The sequence below is a fragment of the Medicago sativa genome, chromosome 5, assembly GCF_051527215.1.
Source record: "Medicago sativa cultivar Bolivia chromosome 5, Bolivia_mono, whole genome shotgun sequence".
NCBI classification, from domain to species: domain Eukaryota; kingdom Viridiplantae; phylum Streptophyta; class Magnoliopsida; order Fabales; family Fabaceae; genus Medicago; species Medicago sativa.
In genome coordinates, this window is record NC_140753.1 from 62,758,734 (window position 1) to 62,779,597 (window position 20,864).

Here is a 20,864-nt window from a genome sequence, read left to right on the forward strand (position 1 = left end):
TTTTAAAAGTCAGCTAAACCGCACACTTATTTATCTTACAGTTCGAATGACTTTTAGCCTCAAAACCGAACAAAACCGTACCGCGAACACCCCTACCTCATACCAGTCTAGTGTCCCTTAGATTTTTATTTGACGTACACGGGTACGTGGGAAATTGGCCCAACGTTATGAGTTCATCTTTGCTCCATTTACAAAGCCTCCATTTACCTCAGTCCACTTCTTGGAATTGTGACATGTGGAAAAATTGAGATTAAAAGGTTTGTAAAAACTAATTCTTTAATGGAAAAAAAAAAACCTACGCGCTTCTCTCTGATACAATATACTCACTCTCCTTCCTTCTCTCATAATCTCACAGCTGCCTCTCCCTCCCACAGGCGCTGCCGCCGCCACACTTCTCCTTCCATCCACCGGCACACTCTTCCTCTTCTGCTCAACATTAATCATCCTCAGTCAAACTTTTCTCTTCACCGCTGTCGCCGCTTCAAACGCCCATTGTTAAGTGGTTGTAAAAAATGGTGATTTTATATCTCTGAAACCTTAACTGTTTTTGGCTTGTTCATGTAATATCCACTAATTTCGAATAAATTATATTCATCTGACACTCATTTAGCAAGGAGCTGAAATGGTTGTTTCAAAATTTGAATGGATTAAAATTAAAAAACATTTTTTTAAAGTTGAGGTTTTGTTGTTTACGACGAGGTTCTGTTTTTTTAAAAAAAAAATGTTTATGATAGTAACCATGTTTATGATTTTGAGCTAAAATAGCTTTTTTATAACTGAATTGTAAAACAATGGTGCTTCACAGTTGAATTTCACACAAACATTACCAAGTGGTGAGTTAACAACAGCAATTGAGTTAATTGATTGATTCACACAAATATTAACAATAGCAATTTAAGTGTTTGAAGTTACGGCGATGGTGGTGAAGATCGTGACCTGTGAGATTGAGGGTGAGTTGGCGAGATGAGCAGAAGGGGAAGGCGTCTCCAGTGGATGGAGGGATACGGTGGTCAGTGGTGGCAGCGCCGGTGATAAGGAGAGGGAGAAACAGTGCAGTGACGAAGGTGAGAGGAAGAAGAATGAAAACGCGTAGGTTTCTTTTTTCATTGAAGAATTGCTTTTTTCAAACCTTTTTAATCTCGGCTATTGATTTTATTTTTTCCACATGTCACACATCAATGAAGTAGACTGGGGTAAATAGAGCAAAGATGAACTCTATCGTTATGATTACAATTGGACCCCAAAAAAAAAAAGTGAAAAAAAGTACTCACTCCGATCACATTTATAAGCAAAAAACAACTTTTTAGATACATTGAATGACTAATGTATCCGGTCACATTTATAGGTCAGATACATTAAGTATTCAATGTATCTAAAAAGTTGTTTTTTGTTTATAAATGTGACCGGCGGGAGTAGAAAAGAAAAATGTCAAACCAAGCCATTTGATGCATTCGTCCTTTTTTTTTTTTTGCTGGGATTTAATGTATCCATTTTTTTTTACATCAAACAAAATTTTATTAATTAAGCAACAATAAATATAAATGCTATTAAACCCGATAACATTAGTAATGTAGATTCAATCTGATGTATGTCTATCCCTAATAAAGCGTCTATGGTGATCAGAGATAACTTTAGTACTCTCTCCGTCTTTAAATAATAGTCGTTTAAGGTTTATACACGGGTATTAAGGAAATGATTAATTGTGGGTATAATAATGGAAAAAAATAATAAATTTTGCATTGGTATTCTAAAGTGACAATTATTTTGAGAAAAAGAAAAAATGATAAAGAGACAATTATTGTGAGACGGAGGGAGTAGTTGAGAGCAATGTCTAGGGCTTTATAATTCCAAAAAACAGCTGCATAATCATCTGAGTAACCATTGTCATTTATACTGCTCTAAATTTCATCAACAGTTGATAAGGCCTTGTCAACATGCTGCTACACATTCCCAAAATCTTCCTTATTCCAGATTTTCAAAATAGGTTCAAAAGTTTCCATTTTTTTTTTAATAATATGCATAGGATAACCAACAACCTCCTAGGAAAAAAAACTCACCTCAATTGACAAGTTCAACATTATAGGATGATGGTATGAATTAGACTTAGGAAGAGTATCACAAGACATAGTCTGCCAAAAAATTAATCCAATTAGTATTGCAAATCGATGTGTTTTGTACAAATCACCTTTCATTGATTCTTAGCCTTAATCAAGATCAATGTTAAAAGCAAAGTTTTCTCTCTTAATCAAGAGTTGTGAAGAGTTCATAAATATTTATATCCACTAATATACGTGGATAATGACCAAATGTATGATTTCAAGTGTTCTCATCAATTGTTACGGGAGTTCCAATAGTCGTTGCAATCTCAAATAAGATTCTAGGTTGCCAATACTCTAGAGGGATGCAATGAAAACAAACACATACTTGAATGTGAGTTTGTGTCTGACTAAGAGGATTAAATTTTGTGACCATCAAGATAAACACAACAACACCAAACTCAAGTTCCAAGCCCCGCTCGACCAAACACTTTTGAGATAATCAAAAGAGGAGAAGCATAATTCAAAAAAGGGTCATGTTAACTTGTGCCCTAAGGGCACAAGTTAAAGAACTATAAAAGGAAATAAGAAATAAATCTTGCATTGAAAATTTAAATTATTAAACTTTTACAACATTAAATGCATAAGTTCCAATAAAATAATTCTATCTTTAGCTTTTTAACTTGTGCCTTAAGGGCACAAGTTAACATTTTCCTTCAAAAAATATGTGTCCCAAGGGAACTATCTTCCATCCATTAATCGGTTCAATAAACACAAGTTTTTCACACAAGTCTTTAGAGGTTAATGGCTTACTACCACGAGATAAACCCAATCTTCCATGAAGATAATAAATTCAATTAGCAATACCAAACTCATAAACTTCTTCTGAGATCTTACTAGTATTAGAGTTAATGCCTGACCAATTGATTGACATGAATGTTTTGATGATTTCATTCAGGCGTTTACCAAAATTTGACCCGGAGTTTGCAAAGAAACAAGAAGATGCTGACAATGCTGGGGAAGTGACTCAAGACAGATTATTCTTTGTTTTTTTTTTTTTTTTATGAGGGATGATTATTCTTTGTTAAAGCATGTAAAAGAATTGTTGCATAATACATTTACTACCCTTGTACATGGACATTGTTATTATTTTGATGATACCGTATTACATTCATTATTTTCTTGAAATTAAAATTTAAGCCTACAAGCCAAGAAAAGCAAGGTTAAAATTTATGGCAGTGTATGCTAATATTCAAATTGTATGGTCCTAACAGCTATTTTAGCCACTGCTCTTTTTAGTTTCCTTGGGTGGAAATGTAGCCAAAATGTCCACACCAGGTGCTGCTATGTTAGGCTATCTCTCCATGAATCATCCTCAGATGAGTAAAGGTTTTGATGACATCATAAATTCAAAACCAAGTAAGAACATTAGATTTTTTGTTTTATGGTAAGTTTTGCTTACCACAATTTAAAAGATAGCACACCAAATAGACGTATCTTTAGTTCTCTGCCTTCGCTCATATTGAATTTCTCGTTACATATATATTGCTTCTCTGCTTGCATGTGCCTTGAAAACATATTGATATCATATATTTTAAATTTTAGTTCGAGATATATTTAGTTTTTTATTTAGTTTTGTTGGCATCCTACAATACTACAGATATAGCGAAAACTCTTGAATTTCCTGAGTTAGACTGAATCCGAATTCTAAGATCTTTTTGTTATGTCTGGTTGAAGGTAACTAAATTTATTATTTGTTACAGACAATTGTTTAAACTAATGACCGGTCGATTGTGCTTTTTCTTTTTAAAGAATTTTCCTAGCCAGCAATTTCTATTTACATTTTGTCTCAAAATTTCAGAAACTCGGTCTGGTTGAATAAAAATATATCATACATCATACATGCAAGTAAGAATTTTAAGGCTGTGCTATACCTTTAGCACAGTTGGAGACCATGTCCTCTAGATGAGAAAGATGCAACTCTTGGAGATATCCATTTTCCAATAACAGTCTTTGGAAAACTCGGCCTTGCAGTTGGAAACCTTCCACATGAGCTTAATAATATTAATTTTAGCTTGAATGTTTCAGAAGCTAATTTTGTCAATCAATGCATTATTTCCTCACCTTGCTCTTCTCGTATAGGTTAATAGTTGTGTCTCTGCTTCATAATCTACCTTAATGCATGGAAGTATACCACATTCATTGAGTCCATCTTCATGACGCTGTGCATGTATTGAGCATAGAACAATCTTTCCTGCTGCCATTGTTTCATTCAGACTTCCAGACTGACAATCCTTGCTTGAAAGCAAGACATATACAGTTCATACGAAATATACGCAAATGAGATTTTATATATATTTTGGTACGAACCAACTTATTCCAAGAGTAACACTTGTCATAGTTCTGTATAAATATTGAATTTCATCAACACCACCGTTGAATATTGTAATATTATTATGTCAATTTTCATGCATCATTTGATGAAGTATCAAATAATTTTTAAATTTTATGATGTTTTTTAGATTTAATCTATTCAAGAAAAAAAATCAAATAGGGTAACTAGGAAATAATGAAAAGAGTTATTGCTAGACGAAGCAGATTCGCACCCATGTTTATGTATAATGAAGAAGAAAGAAAGGTCTCACGCTAAATCATCTGATGGATCACGAGCAATGCGCTCGGAGCATGTGATCCCGACAAGTCCAAGAGTATGTTTTCCATTGTCAATGGACTGTCCCTACATTATGTCAATCAAGTGTTAGCTGATAGCACATTTCACCAACTTGATACAGAATTAGTTGTAGCATACCCACAAAGTGAGGTTATTTCCAAGTGTAATGGTTGTTGGATAAGTCCTATCTATTGTAGTGGCTGCAACTGTTATGAGCCATGATGCTGTATTTGAAATGGTTTGAGAAATAGGACCAGAATTTCCAACTGAACTAACAACTGTGATATCTTTGGAAGTTGCATGGAAAGAACCAATTGCTATCGTGTCGCGCTGATCAACATAAGAAAACAAAGGAATGCTAATGCCAAGAGAAACAGTTACGATATCTACACCATCATGTATAGCCATGTCAAATGTTGAGGATATCAGCATCGTCCAACAGGAACGTCCGAGCAATCTTTGTAGATAGCCAAATGAGCTAAGGCTGTGCCTCCTCTTGCTAAGGATGAGGTTCTTGTTGTGATCAGTCATTCCTTTTAGGAACCACCTAGCAAGAATTATCTTCTTGTTGCGGTTTGTGGAGTTGAAGTTTTCTCCAACTTGACAAAACTCCTTTCCACTTTGATAGAATTTTTCCCATTGCTTTGTTGACTCTGGCCAAATGCCTTCAAGAAATCATGTTTATCATTAGTTACATTATTACAATGCCATTTTTTAGGGACTTCGCGTAGTCAGGAATCCCCTACAGTCACACAATTAGCAGATCTTCACTATCCAATTTTCATCAGACAACTCATATTTTAACCTCGGTAAATCGCATTTAAAAATATTTAAAAAAACTAATCTTAATCATGGTAAGAATCATGTTCATACTTGTTATATCTTCTGCTTGAGACCTTGTCACTCTAGCCGCAAACCCTGAAAATCCATGCTTAGAGCTATAAAGAAGTGAATTATTTGCCTCTTCTTTGCTGCAGAACAAAAATTAAAAGGCACTTACAATTATTATTATTATTTTCTTAGCTCTTAATGTAATGATAGTTATTAGGAAAACAATGGGAAGTATTACAAGCCATCATCTTCCTAAGAGTGAAGATAACATTTTGTGGTGAGACTTTTTAGCAGTTTTTGGATTATGATATATCTTATCTCCCATGTATATATACAATATGCACCTAGGAACATGCATTAATATATATGATCTTCAGGTATAGAACAATCAATTAAAAACTTCACGTGATAGGTTATTGTTAGAGACATCAAGAGTCTCAAACTGAGACAATGTAGTCAATATCGCAGGTATAGAACGACTCAAATTATTTCCATTTTGATACAAATTTTTCAAACCAGTCAAATTGGCAATATCAGGCGATGCCGTCATATATATGCACAAGTTCTGTGGTCCAATTCTAGATTTATCACAATGCAATAATATATACGATCTGCAACTTAGGGATAGTCAGTTAACCGGTGTTGTTACTGAGTCTCTGGGTGAATATGTCCAGGTTGAAGAATGTTACTCTGAGACATAATGTGCTTCAGGGACCTGTTCCGGTTTGTTTTCGATAAAGATGTCAATTTTGCTCCAAAAAAAAAAAAATCTGCTTACACCCAAAATCTATTAAAATTAAATCATAATACCGAGAAAATCTTAATTCATAAAAATAAATTCAAAAGTAATTTTTCATCTCTTTCTCTAACTTTTCACCTCTCACAAACATCCATTGCAAGTGACCAATTTTGATAAACAATTAAAGATTGATGCATAAGGTCTTCTATCAATACAACATTGCATTGCATAGCTAAATTCCCGTTTCTATGATTTCTATTTCTAGCATTTTTCAATCGTCTTATACCCACTCGGAGCTAGAAATTACACTTAATTAGGGGGACCAATGGACCATGTTAAAAGTATAATCTATTAACAAAAAAAAAAAAATTCAAATGCATATGTTATACCCTAATTTTGGACCTAAAAATATTTTCTCAAGATGTTTTCTATCTCTGATATGTGTCTTTGGACCTTTGAAAGATTGCCTATTTGTTACTGTTTACTCTGATATTTTACGCTGCTGTATTTGCATATTTCTACTGTCTATGTCTGAAATCTTTTCAACTGTATATTTGTCCATGTTTTCTTGCATTTCAAGTCATCCAAAACATCTTTCTTGCATTTCAAGTCATTTGAATTGGTCTCTGATCGATTGCATGTTTCTTTGCATTTTATTTCAATATTATTTACAAAATTCATGAAAAAAGGGTATTTTAGTCATTTCTTGCATTCAACTCATTTTAATCCTTGAAATTTGTTTGAGTCTTTTCAATTGGTTTGTATAAGTCCTCATTTCAATTCTATGTTAAAATCCATTGCAAAAATCGCATTTAAAGTCATTTTGAGTCAATTTAGCCCCTAGGGGCATTTTAGTCATTTCCCATGTTAAAATTTCTTTCAATCCTTGAGAAATTGTCCATGGGTCATTTCAATCGGTTTGAATGAGTTTTTGTTTAATGTTATGTCAAAATCCATTTCAAAATATTGCATCTGAGTCGTTTTGAGTCAGTTTAGCCCCTAGGGGCATTTTCGTCATTTCCAGTGTTAAAACTCTGTTTAGTCTCTAAAATTTGTATCTGAGTCTTTTAAATTGCTTGTATAAATCCTTGCTTTAATTCCCTGTCAAAAAACCATTTTAAAATCGCATCGAAGTCATTTTGAGTCGTTTTAGTCCCTAGGGGGCGTTTTGGTCATTTCACATAAAATTTCTGATTCATTTTAATCTGCTTTGTTGCTTTTAATCGTCTTGCTTTACGTTAATTTTCAATTTACTTTTTCAATTCAATTTTAGTTTTAATTTTCATTTTGGTCCTTGTACTTTTGTTATTTGCATTTTAATCCTTTTTCAAGTTTGTTAGAGTCAAAGTCAAGGTTTGTTAAATTCAAGTACACGTGGCATTGTTTCATTGGTCCATCAATCCCATTCATCACCTATAAATAGATGAGTCATGGTCAAGGGTCAAAAAACTAATCTTTTTTTCACCAATTATTTTCAATCATTTTCACAAAAAATACACAAAATCACAAAAAAAAATCAATTTCTTTTTTCCCCTTTCTTCTCTAAACCGTAACCACCACTTTCCACCACCACAAACCTCCATAACCACCCTAACAAACTCTTTCCACCACCTCCATAACCACCCTAACTATCTTCTTCCTCCACCATCATCATCCATAATATCCACCACCAAAATTCACCATTGATTAACAACCACACAACAACAACGTAACTCCATCTCAGCATAACAATTTTCGGGTCCCTTCCTTCAAGAATAGAAGGATTCAAACTCAGCCTTGTAACAACACAAGCGCCCTCCACACCGGAGCTTCAACTCTGAGCTTACAACACGCAAATCCGAACTCAGACTCACAACAACAACTCTCAATAGGACGAATCTGAAGGAAGAAAGAAGGAAGAGGAATCGCAAACTCTTGCAGATACGCGAATTCCGACGAAACTCGGAACAAGGAATTGGAATCGCGAGCAAAATCTGGAGCAAATTGCAACTAGAAAGGTAAGAAGATCCTTCGAATTCCTTTCTCTGTCAATATCTATGTGTTTGTGTGTTTCGAGTTTGAATCCGTGAAAATTAGTTTCGAATCTGAAGAAGGGAGAAGAGTCTGAAGGTAGCGGTGTGTTTGTGTCAAGAATTGAGTTTGTTTGCAAGATTCCGGCGCCGGAAATCCCTTGTCTCGCCGAAGAAGACAACCGGCGCCGGTGATGCTTAGATAGAGATGAAAGGGGAGTGGACCGAGAGAGAGAGAGAGAGGAGGAAGGGAAATTCTGTGTAGTTTCACGTTTCTGAGTGTGTTAAAGAATTCTTGTTCCTTTCCTGATTCCGTGTGTGCAGCCTTACCATGATCATGTGTACCTTCGCGTGTTGTGGCCGTTGGATCTTGGATCTGATCCAGTTGGGTTGATCCGACGATCTCTGTGCCACCTGATGACCCGTTTTTCCATCTTGGATTGGGCTTGGGGCTTGACTATCTGCAATTTTCGTTTTAAGTGAATTTTGTGCTATTTCCACACCGCCTAATGCTTTTTACGCCCATGTTCACTCAAAAAAACTCTTTAAAAATTCCACAAAAATTCTAGTAGTTTTTTATGCTTTTTGATATTTTTTTTTGATGTATCTTACATGCCAAATATTGATCACAACATGTAAAGAATATTTTAATTCTTGATTAATGCTTTGCGTCAATTCATGTTCAAATCTTGATAAAATTTCCAAAGCTTTTGTGTGGAGTTGTTGTGATCAATTATTGGCATTGAATGTTTGTTTTACATGTTGAAGATTGCTTCAAAATATACGTGTTCGTGTTTTGTTAATTTGTGTACTTTTTGTTATGTTTCTTGTGAAAGTTGTGATGTGATTTTATTCTTGAATTTTGGTGCACAAATGTGGCTTTGACCATGAATCTTTTGAGTAAGTTTACCTATTAAATGTGATGTGTGCTTGCTGTCTTGGTATAGTTTTTTTTGTGAATTTTATGTTAGTAAATAATGTGAAGTTATCTTGTGAAATAAGGTGTATAAAGAACTTGCGACCTTTATGATCCTTGGTATGGTTAATGACCTTAATTCTCATGTTTTTTTTCTTGAACTAAGTCACTCAAAAATTCTCTAGTATCATGAGGATTTAGGCCTTTAACCTTACCTTAGAATGGTATTAAAATGTCAAGTCTCTTTTATCACTTTTAGCTAATTTTGCTTGTTACTTCATTTTCAAGTTACATTTACTTTACTATGCCTTTAGTGTGTTGCTTCTATTTCATTTGTGCTACTAACTCCTTTTGTTTCATGTCTCATATCCCATAGCATCTTGCATATTCACTTTGCATATTTCTCTTTTTTTCTTTCTATATTTCACTTGCAAGAAAATAGAATGTAAAGTTAGGGCTTTGTAATTCTTTTTTATTTTCATGTCTTTAAATTCTTGCAAGACCATAGAATGTATCTAGGCCAATGATGTAAAGGACAATGGACTCTAATGATGTACACCGACACAAGCACAGACACATGCACACACATCACATAAATATTTTTAGATGTATGTTTAGGATATGCATGCCTTAGATGTATGTTTAGGGTTTGAATGCTTTAGATGTATGTTTAGGATTTGAAACTTAGCAAAAATCATTTTTTCCAAAAAAATATGAACAATATCACTCAAATCATTTTCTAAATAAACTTTGGGACCAAAATCCCATTGATTTTCCTTTTATTTTCTTAAACAAAATTTTAATGAATTTTAATCATACTTTGACTTTCTTTTGCAAAATAACTAATTCAACCTCACAATTTCACAATCTTATGCCCTTGAGGCCTCTCTCTCTTATTCTTCAAAATCCCGTTTTCAAACTTAAAATCAACCAACAAAAACAAAAACATTTTTGGAAGAGAACTACGGTGGATTTGATCCCTTAATCGGGTACGTAGGCAAGGAACCAATATTCCTTCAATTCAAATAAAATAAAAATTCAAACACTTTCTTCTCCCTCCAATTCTTGACTTAGAAAACTCTTAGGTTTAAATAAACACTTTCAAAATAGCATTTAAAAACAAAGCGCGCGCGTAGAAAATAAAGACGGTTCCTATAGGATACTATAGTCGTTATGGGTGCCTAACACCTTCCCGTAGCGAAAACAACTCCCGGACCTCGATTCTCAAGGGTTTTGCTTACTTTTTCCCTTCCCAAGAAAAAATAAGATATCACTGGTTGAAAAGGTTCAAACGTAATCAATGTTTGACACCCGAAAACCAAGATAAAACAACATATACAAGCAATTTAATTAGAAATTATGAGATATATTAAAAGTAAAAGTATACTCAAAATTATAAGTTTTTTTTTTTTTGAAAAGATCAAAATTATAAGTATTTCAATGATATCCTAATTACAAGTATATTCCATTAGTTTTGTCAAAAAAATAAAAAAAGGGTACTCCATTAGTCTCGGTTATACGATAGTTTAGCCACGCTTTTGATCGTGGCTAATCACCGGTTTTCTGGTAGTGAAGCTTGCTAGAGAATGAATAGACTAAAATAATTTTTGAATAGAATGGAAAGAAAATATGAAATAAATAAAATTCAAACTTAGGAGGATGAATTTCATGTGAAATCGTGAATAGTGAACTGTTGGTGGTGAATGAAAATGCACAAACAAAATGACGGACAAAGAGTCAAAATTTATAAGCAAAATTCCAATGAGAAATTCTAAATCGAGATTCTTATCTAGGATTGCGGCTACACAAAATCTTAAATTCTTTTTCGCTTTTAAGAATTCGAGTTAAGAATTATTACAATAAAATCTAGAAATTTAAGTGTTTAAAGCCCAATATATTTATTTGAAGAAAAAACTCATTGTATAACATTATATAAAGTTTCCCTAAAAAAAACATTTTATAAAGTTCACATAAAATAAATATAGAGACAAAAAAATATAATACACACTAGTATAAAAAAAATAAAAAATAAAAAGGATTGTGACCTCTGATGTCCCCCCCTCTAGCTCCATCCTTGACACTTGTATTAAACGAAATGGTTGTTTTTACAAACTACATTAGAATTAGGTTAGACCGACTTACAAAGACTTTTGTTCGAGCTTATGTCGATGCAGGCCTGATATATATATTTTTTTGCAAGAGTAAGGTTTTTAAAAAGTTTTTATGGAAACTATTTTCATTAATTTAAATTTATTATTTACATTAATTTTTTACATATTTAGATATATTATTGTATAATATAATTAAAATAACTTGTCAAATATAGTCGTGATCTTTAAATATCATGTTAAATTCAAAATTTTAATTTAATCTTATTGATTTATTATTTTTTTTTTGTGGTAGTCAGGGTTCGATTTAAATTTATTATTTACATTAATTTTTTACATATTTAGATATATTATTGTATAATATAATTAAAATAACTTGTCATATATAGTCGTGATCTTTAAATATCATGTTAAATTTAAAATTTTAATTTAATCTTATTGATTTATTAGTTTTTTTTGTGGTAGTCAGGGTTCGAACCCCCCGGAACTTACACATATTATGCATTGTCCATGCCAGTTTGCCAATATGTGTTATATTACTTATTTGAAACGTTAATAAGAAATAAGCTTTTAAATAAACTTATAGGTCCGAACACACTTTCAAAAAGGTCACATTTGATCTAAAAAAAGTTATATAAGAGATAAAAATTCATAATTGAGTATTGAAACTTTTGATTGTGTCAGACTTAGTTCTTACAAAGTCTAACTCGGTATAATTTATTTCACCTTTATCTCTATTGGAAGAGACAACTTTAAAGTTAACCACAAAAGTAACTATATTTTGGTAAGATTTTTTTCTCGACAAAATTACTCTTTACAATTCAATTATTTTTCAAATTTGAATCTACCTTATAATCAAAGGGAACAAGGAAAAAAATTATTCTTTTTTAAACAATATTACGTATTTTAATATTTTTTATTTTGAAGGAGTCTTTTAACATTTATTATTCCCTCTCATCTAATCCCATTCCACCAATTTGCACATATCATAAAATAAAAATAAGAAAAAAATTTAAAAAAAATCTTAACGAGTCTCGTGTACATAAAACACCATGGTAATGTGCGGTAGGAACTGGGAAAACATCTCATTGCACTCAAATTAATTTGGAATGAGCTAGATGATCTTAAATATAAATACTCAAGGAGTTTAAAAAAATAGTTCTTATGGAAGCTGCTATTCTTTTTTTTAAATAAGAAAAAAATTTAAAAAAAATCTTAACGAGTCTCGTGTACATAAAACACCATGGTAATGTGCGGTAGGAACTGGGAAAACATCTCATTGCACTCAAATTAATTTGGAATGAGCTAGATGATCTTAAATATAAATACTCAAGGAGTTTAAAAAAATAGTTCTTATGGAAGCTGCTATTCTTTTTTTTTTTTCTTTGGTGATTGAGATTTAAACCCCGGACCTTATATATATTATGCATTGTTCATACCAACTGAGTTAAACTCACGAGTACTTGGAAGCTGCTATTCAATCCATACATAAGTACTCCGAGTTGTGAAAATATCCTGGAGATCAATTTGTTACACTTTCTCTCAAAAAAAAAAAAATTGTTACACTTGCTCAAGGCCCAATGTGATAACGACAACCTCTATTACACACGTTTTGATTGAGTTCTTTAAAATTTTACTTCCATATTTTTTTAAAGGAAGTTTCCTTCCATATTATTCTCATGCACATATCATCTTCCACATTTTTCACGATATTTTATCCTAAAATCCTGACCATTTTATTTAGGCATAAAGTTTAATTTCTTTTGTTTCGGGATCTCTTCTTGTGAGGGGCACCATGCGCAATCACCAGGATAAAGATGAGTCTCGTGATCTTTATTTTATAGGTTAAATTACATTACGGGTTCTTTAAGTTAAGTTTGTAATAAATTGGTCTTTTAAGTTATTTTAGTCACGCATAAATCCTTTAAGTTTGCAAATATTTTCGATTTAGTTCTTCTGTCACATCATCGTTTTTGTAATGTTTGGTTAACAGAAGGATTAAATTGAAAACGTTTACAAGTGTGACCAAAATAACTTATATGAACAATATGTTACAAACTTCAAACTTAAAGGAATTATGTGTAACCAAAATAACTTAAATGATCAATATGTTATAAACCTCAAATTTAAAGGAGTCACTTAACTTATTTTATATTATACTTAATTTATTGTGTGATGTTACATCCCAATCAACGAATAACTCAGTAACTTTAGGATCACAAAAATATTCAAAGCAAAAACTCTAGGATAATATGGACTTGAATATGATGGTGTTTATGAGTGGATATACATAATGACGGTAGTAATGATCATGGTATTGCACGTCGTTAATTACATAACACATCAAATGTCTGCGCGAACTTCTTACACAATGGTCAATGTAATGTTAATTTTCGAACGATTCACGGGTGGTTAGCTCCCCTAAGATCGTTAGGTTATGAGAAGAAGAACTCCAAATTCCAGTGAAAGTGTGGATGAGTCCGAGATCTTCAAAGGGTATTTATTTTATGTGGCAACTTCTTTTAGATGGGCACCTACTCGAATAAACCTTCCCCGTCTGAGGGTTATTCACAATGAAGCGGGGAATACTTGTATTTTTGTTTCAACTCTTAGTAGAAAGGGTCCCGTTTGTCTATAAATAGCGAGTTTATTACTATCTGAATATGTTTTCGATTTTTATGTCTTTTGGAATTGGCTTTTGCCATAAAAAGTGTCTCACCCTGATTTTTTATGTGGTGTTGTGAGATATTGGTTCTTGCGGTTTGTTTTAGTTTTTTGTATTTCGTTTTGATATTGATTGATCTGTCAAAAAAAATATAAAACCTCTTGCGTAGGACATGATCTACAACTTATTTGTAACACAATGTAGAACTCCGTGATGTTCAATTTAAGAGTCTAAAAATATGTAGTCTTGAATAACATTTTGCTCTCATTTGGGCATTTCGTATATCCCATCGGGTAAGACATTGGTTCGTTAAAATGGTGGTTCTAGTTCTTTTGCAGTAACGTTAGAAAATAAGGATTCTTCCATACTCGACCCTCAAATTACAAATTTTAAACACATTAGGTCTTCCTTTAAAAAAAGATCTCTTTAGTCGTCCCTTAGTTACAAATTCACATAGAAAGAAGAAAAAAATAATATTTAAAGATTAAGAGTTCGTTTGGTTTGATTTATTTTTTAGTTTATAATATATTTGCATAAAAAAATTACAAGTTTTTTATTTGCATAAATTATTTTGCATAATCTAAAAAATAAACCGATTTAAATAGGTGCCGAAGTGTTTTGTTTCTGATCGTAGCTTAATAAGCATCTTAGTTTGGGTATAATATTTTGTTTCTGATAGTGTTTTGTTTATCCTAAAGAGAGTATTTAAATACAATTCATCCTAAACTCATTTCCTTGTTACCCGCCGGAAAAGAGAAAGTATATTAAATAAGCATTAATTACGTTTGAATATTTTGATTGAATCTCTATAGTCTCCATATCATAGACAATTTAATTCAAAACTCCGCGTTGAGCTCAGCATTACATTGCCTCAACTCCCTTCACATCACAACGTGATGATGACCAATCAATAACCGCTCACGCGTTTTCCGTTGCATCAGCTCAAAGAAATGAAGAATCCACCTTCCACTTTTAACGTGAACACGAATAAAACACCAATCATTCATTATAATACTACAAACTAGGAAAATTAATTTAATCGAATACTTCCACAAAAGTCCAAAACGCGTTATTCCTTCCTTCAATTGAATATCATACAAGCTTACGCTATTTACGGTTATTCCTCTTTGATACTTTATCGAATCATATATTATAAATTATCTTATATTTCCAGAATTAATACGATTGCATAATATGCAGAAATTAAATTAAAACAAAGTACCAAATCATATTAATATTCAGAAAATGCATTGTTCACGAAACTTCATTGACCTAAAAACTTAACTACTAAACTAATATAGTTCTAAATTGTAGTTATGATCACGATTAAACTGCAAATTAATTTGCAACGAATGCAATCAATGTTATAGTTGCAATTTCGTTGCAGAATCAATTAAAAATTGAACTGCAATTTAGAACTATGAACAATCAGAAAACTAATCATCAACTTCTACTACTGATTCAGTTACTAACCTAAAATTAAACATAGCGTAGAAAAGATCAGAGAATGTACAGAAAATATTAACTACTTAGCATGAAATTCGCAGTTTCTTACCTAGCGAAATCATCTTCTTCGCTAAACCCTAACAATTCGAAAAAAACGAAAACGTACTGTTTATAACGAAATGTTGATTCGATTTGATGATACAGCGTTCAGCGAGCCATCATCTTCTTGAACTCTTCGAAGTTAACATTTCCATCACCGTCAACGTCAACATTACTAATCATCTTCTTACAATCATTCAACGAGCATTTTTCACCGAGTTTCTTCAAAACAGCGTGCAATTCATTAGCAGAGATCAAACCGTTCTTATCAAGATCGTAGAGATCAAAAGCATCACGAAGCTCGGTAGAATCCTCTTTTCCAGGTTCGGTGCAGTGAAAATCGGTGAATTCTTTCAGATCAATGAAACCGTCACCGTTTTGATCGAGTTCTTCCATCATGCGTTTCACTTCTTCTGATGTAGTTTCTGATCCGAGTGTTAAGAGCATTTCTTTGAGTTCTGAGCGTGAGATTTTTCCATCACCGTTTTTGTCGAACTTGCTGAAGATCTTGCGCACTTCATCATCCATGGCGGAGAGAGAGAGAGAGAGAGAGAGAGAGAGTTAGGGTTTGGATTTTTGAGAATTTTTTTTCTCCTGGAAGAGTGGAAAGGGATTTATATAGCGCCGTTTAAGTTTCTACGCGTTTTCTGGTGGAAACGCGTTTTGTTAGGATTTGGAAGTTGGAGCTATAAAGAATAGGGTGGGGTTTGATTAAGTGTAGTTGAGTGTACGGTAAGGTAAGGTGTGGTGATGTGACGTTTCGGTTTGAATACTATGAATGAATAAATTAGGAACTAGGACTCGTGTCTTAATCGCAACTGCATATGATGAAGTGTGTCAAAAGTTTGTTAATACAGGATTATTGAACCTAACCAGCACAACTGCATGTGATAAAGTGTACGTAAAGCCATGCTCTTAAATGGTTAGATGGGACGTCTTCACCATCTAAAAATTGTGTGAATTTTAGTGATGTTTACCGCTTTGTCTATAGAATAAAAATTAAAAAAGAAAAAAAAAATTTAACCAGATCGAACCGGCCTTGAATCAGAATCGTTCAATTTAAGTGAAAACTACAAACCCTACATAATTTTGGGTCGAGTTTTTTTTTTCTACTTACACCCCAAAATAATTTGGTTACACTCAAACTTCATTAAAATTTATTGAAAATGTCAAAATTGAACAACTTTTTTTCATTAATATTTATGTAAATTAATTTTACAATGATATACGTAAATTGAGTTTGTGAAGAGTATGTAAACTGAGTTTACCTTATTGTATGTAAAATGATTTCACATCACTTGAGCTACATAGATTGAGTTTGTTTTGTGAACTCCATCTTTTTCATCTCTTACTCAAAATCTTCACCTCCTCTATCATAAACATCCACAAATGTATGAACAATCTCAATAAAAGATTAAATATTGAATTACATGGTCTTTTGTTCATACTCTATTTGGTAAGTGAAGTACTACTTATTCAAAGATGATTATACGAATTCTCGTGATTTTTCTTCGATTTTATTTTATCCTCTGCGTTTGGAAATTGTTCATGAGTTTATGTACCTTCTGTTGTATAAACTTATAATTTTGCTAACTCATCAACTATTTTATTACATAATATATATAATCATATGTACTTTTTGCCACCTTATCGGTTATTTTATTAAATAATGTAAAAAGGATTTACTTTTTTTTTTTTGAAGGAGTAAAAAGGATTAACTTGTATACATCTTTAAAGATAAATGACCTATGTGAAAGAAAAAAAAAACTAAAGGATGAATCTGTTACAATTAAATAAGATAAATGACATCTTTAATAACCCAAGAGTAGTTATATAAGATGACACATGTCTCTTCTAATGTTGTAGTAGCGTTAAAACTCCTAGGATTTGTCATCCACTTGGGTCTCACAAAACTCGTGGGATATCCGCTTTAAAAAAAAACATCTTAAGTAATTTTGTCTTTTTTAATTACATCAATGATATAAATATTAACTAACTTTCTTAAAAAATGATGCGAATGAATTTTGTCCCTTATATTAGAGAAGAGATGAGAGCAAGTATGATCTTTTAGCATCTTACGTTTTAGGTTAATTTAGTTATCCAATGGACCTATATACGTATATGACGTTTGTTTGCGTGTGATTTTAAAAACGGAGAAAATAGATCAGTTTAATTGAACATAGACTCGACGAGCTTATCAGCTGATTTGATCCCAAGATTAATGTAGTTTGGTTGAATCAGGTTGAATTGAGAGTAGTATCCACCAAAATATCATCACATCAATAATGGAATTTTATTCAAATCATTATAAAATCTGAGTTGAATTCTCAGCAAGTGCTTCAACTTAACGTTGCTTAGCATGTGATATGTTGGTTACTTCAATGTGCTGTGGGGTTGAGTGTACTAGTATTAGTAGGGCAAGGTACGGTGATGAAGTGTACCAGAAGTTTGTTATCAGTTTTTATATGAACTGGATTGAAGTCCAATTGGGCAATTTAATTGTTGCATTCATGCATTGACCTTGACCGATTCTTAATCTTTATTTTGTGTCAAATTATATAGTGCTAATTTTTTTTACGTTAATCATCTAGTTTTTTCAGAAAAACAAACCTTAATAATTCGTAGTTCATAAATAACTAAAATTTGACAAGAGTTGTTCCATAAAAAAAATAAAATTCAGGCTCTTCTAAATAACTCGTCGTTTCGTGGAATTCATTGATTACTCGAACTCAATTGTTTAACTAAATATTATATTAAATGGATTTATAAACTTTAAATATAGAGAAGTGAAGAATTTACATTCGAAATATACTTATCCATACGAATGACACTTAAAATATTAATTCACAACTATAAAAAAAAAAAATCATGCCACGTTCTGTCCTTTTTTTGTATATAAAAATTTAGGGTGAGGAGATAATATTACCATGTAAAGCATGAAGGCATTCAGATTCAAAGGTGGCTTACCAAAGTAATTGCATTTAACTCCAGTCTTTTTTTCTATTATGTTTCATGTTTGGTTATATATATATATATATATATTTAACTATAGCACACTCAAGTAGTTTCAGTAAATAAATTAAAATAATATTCCTCTTAAAATATTTTTGTCAGGTAGTCTTATAGCTTGAAATTTTATCTTATCTGAAAACACTATAAAATTAAATTATGTTGTTTTAGTAGAAAAATATCGCTTTCTTATAGTTGATATATAGTATAGAAAAATATTGTTCAATAGAATTTTTTTTAAGGATATTGTTCAAGAGATTTCTTTTTCAATGCAAACAACTAAGTAAATTGTAAGAATCCTTAAAAGAAAAAAAAGTAAATTGTAAGAAATTCAATGTCCATTTTGTTTTTGGATCTTGTTTGACAATTTTTATTGCTAACAAAATTCTCTTTGTAGTTGTTACTTTATCAAGAGTCAAAATAAGACAATAAATCTTTGAAAATAATGATCAATCTCTTTTGATTTTTCTATTTTCTACTATTTTTTGGCAAATAAATTTATTTGGAGGCTAAATATATTTTATTGGAGTAGTTAAACGTAAAACACACTTACTTATTAATGAGGGAATTGAAGAAGCCACAAAATGCAATATTTATTCTTTAATGAAAACCCTAACCATGTCAAGGCAAAGATTCGAGACGAGGAAAAAGGTATTCCTTTGGATCAGAAGCATCAATTAATTTTTGACTGTAAGCAACTTGAATATGGATGGACCTCAGCTGATTATAACATTCAGAAGGAATCCACTCTTCATCTTGTTCTTAGGCTTTGTGGTGGCATTGTCGAACCTTCTTTGATGGCTTTGGCTTGGAAATTCAACCAAGACATAACCATTTGCTACAAGTGCTACGCATGTCTTCATCCTATGGCTGTAAACTACCGCAAAAAGAAATGTGGACACAACAACAATCAATTGAGGCCAAACAAGAAAAACAAGTAGGCTCCGGTTGATATTCTTTCTTTCTTATGGTTTTGGTTGTTTTTTTTTTCTTACTACATATTACTTGTTTTAATTGATGTTGAATTTAGTTGGAACTTTTTTTTAACAATAAAAAAATGGAATATATTAGCCTCCTTGGCACAAGATGTACCAAGAAAACCACTAAAGAATATAATGATTACAGTCTATCAATAAAAGAATTTATAAAAAAATGGTTAGCCGATACCCAAACATATGAACGGTTTCGACCACCACCCCTGAAAGCCAAAGACAAAATTGGTGTTCTTAGCTTTCGACCACCATAAAGAATAATACTTAACTTATTCAGTAACTGGGGTATGGAGGATTCTATATTTTTGAATAATCTATTATTATGTTCATTCCATACCAACCACGCACACAAGAGCCAATCTATCTGAAGAAACGAGTGTCGCACTTTCAAACCACCTGAAGCATAGATAACTGAATGAAATGATCGGGAGAACTTGAGGATCCACTCCTGGAATGCCAATCCACGAACGAACCTATGCCATAAGTAGCCGAAAGTACCGCATAAAAGAAATAAATGTTGCGCATTCTCCACATGACCACAACCTGCCGTGCTGAAACTTGCCTCCGTAGAGATTATGCCTCGATTCACCAGATTTGATTTAGTTGGTAATCTGTCTCGAAGTAACCTCCAAGCAAAAATGGAAACCTTTAAAGACACCTTTGGTATAAAAAACATATACTTATTCAAATAAAATAAAATATCTTTTGGGTAACCAAAACTACTCTATTGTTATTGCTAACTTCACCCCTTCCTCCAAGATTGGAAAGAAAGTGAAGAATGAATTTCTTATACCCTCTTGTCCTATTTACAAGAGACAATTTATTTTTTAGATGCATTAAATAATTTATGTATTAGATTTAGATTCTTGACTAGATACATACATTATTCAATATATCTAAAAAATCAATTTTCTCTTGTAAATAGGACCGGGGGAGTATTTCAAAAGGACAAAATGACCCTCACTTTGACACATGTTTCTACTAAATTACTTGTACTTTTTTTCTTTTCTCTTCAATTTATTTGCTTCTCATGTAAAGGCTTCAAGTACACATTTCCATTTTCACATTTTAATCATTTTTTTATCCGCAATTGTTTATCATTGGCTTTGAGCCTTTGACTATACCGTCGATTATTTTATTTCGCGCTCTCCTGTGTTTTTTTTTTATTTGTTCTTTTTTCTTTAACATATTATTTTGATTTTATATTATTGATGTGATTGACAACTTTTAATAAAAATTGATTAAGTTCTTTAAAAAAAATTGATGAAGTACAAAAGACAGTTGATTAAATCAATGTTTCAATAAATAAATAGTTTAAAATACGACATTTCAATTTTTTAAGC

The 20,864-nt window shown here is 32.1% G+C and overlaps 3 pseudogenes across 1 annotated transcript; 1 reads left to right on the plus strand and 2 right to left on the minus strand.

The window, feature by feature from the left end:
• Positions 1-3,315: 3,315 nt before the first annotated feature.
• LOC146923860 (subtilisin-like protease SBT3.9) lies at positions 3,316-5,350 on the minus strand (annotated as a pseudogene).
• A 9,833-nt stretch (positions 5,351-15,183) lies between these two features.
• Positions 15,184-16,326, minus strand: LOC146923861 (putative calcium-binding protein CML26 pseudogene; annotated as a pseudogene). Its single transcript, XR_015009916.1, has one exon. The product of XR_015009916.1 is annotated as a putative calcium-binding protein CML26 pseudogene (transcript).
• A 2,787-nt stretch (positions 16,327-19,113) lies between these two features.
• On the plus strand, positions 19,114-19,470 carry LOC146923862 (ubiquitin-ribosomal protein eL40 fusion protein pseudogene; annotated as a pseudogene).
• Positions 19,471-20,864: the final 1,394 nt, after the last annotated feature.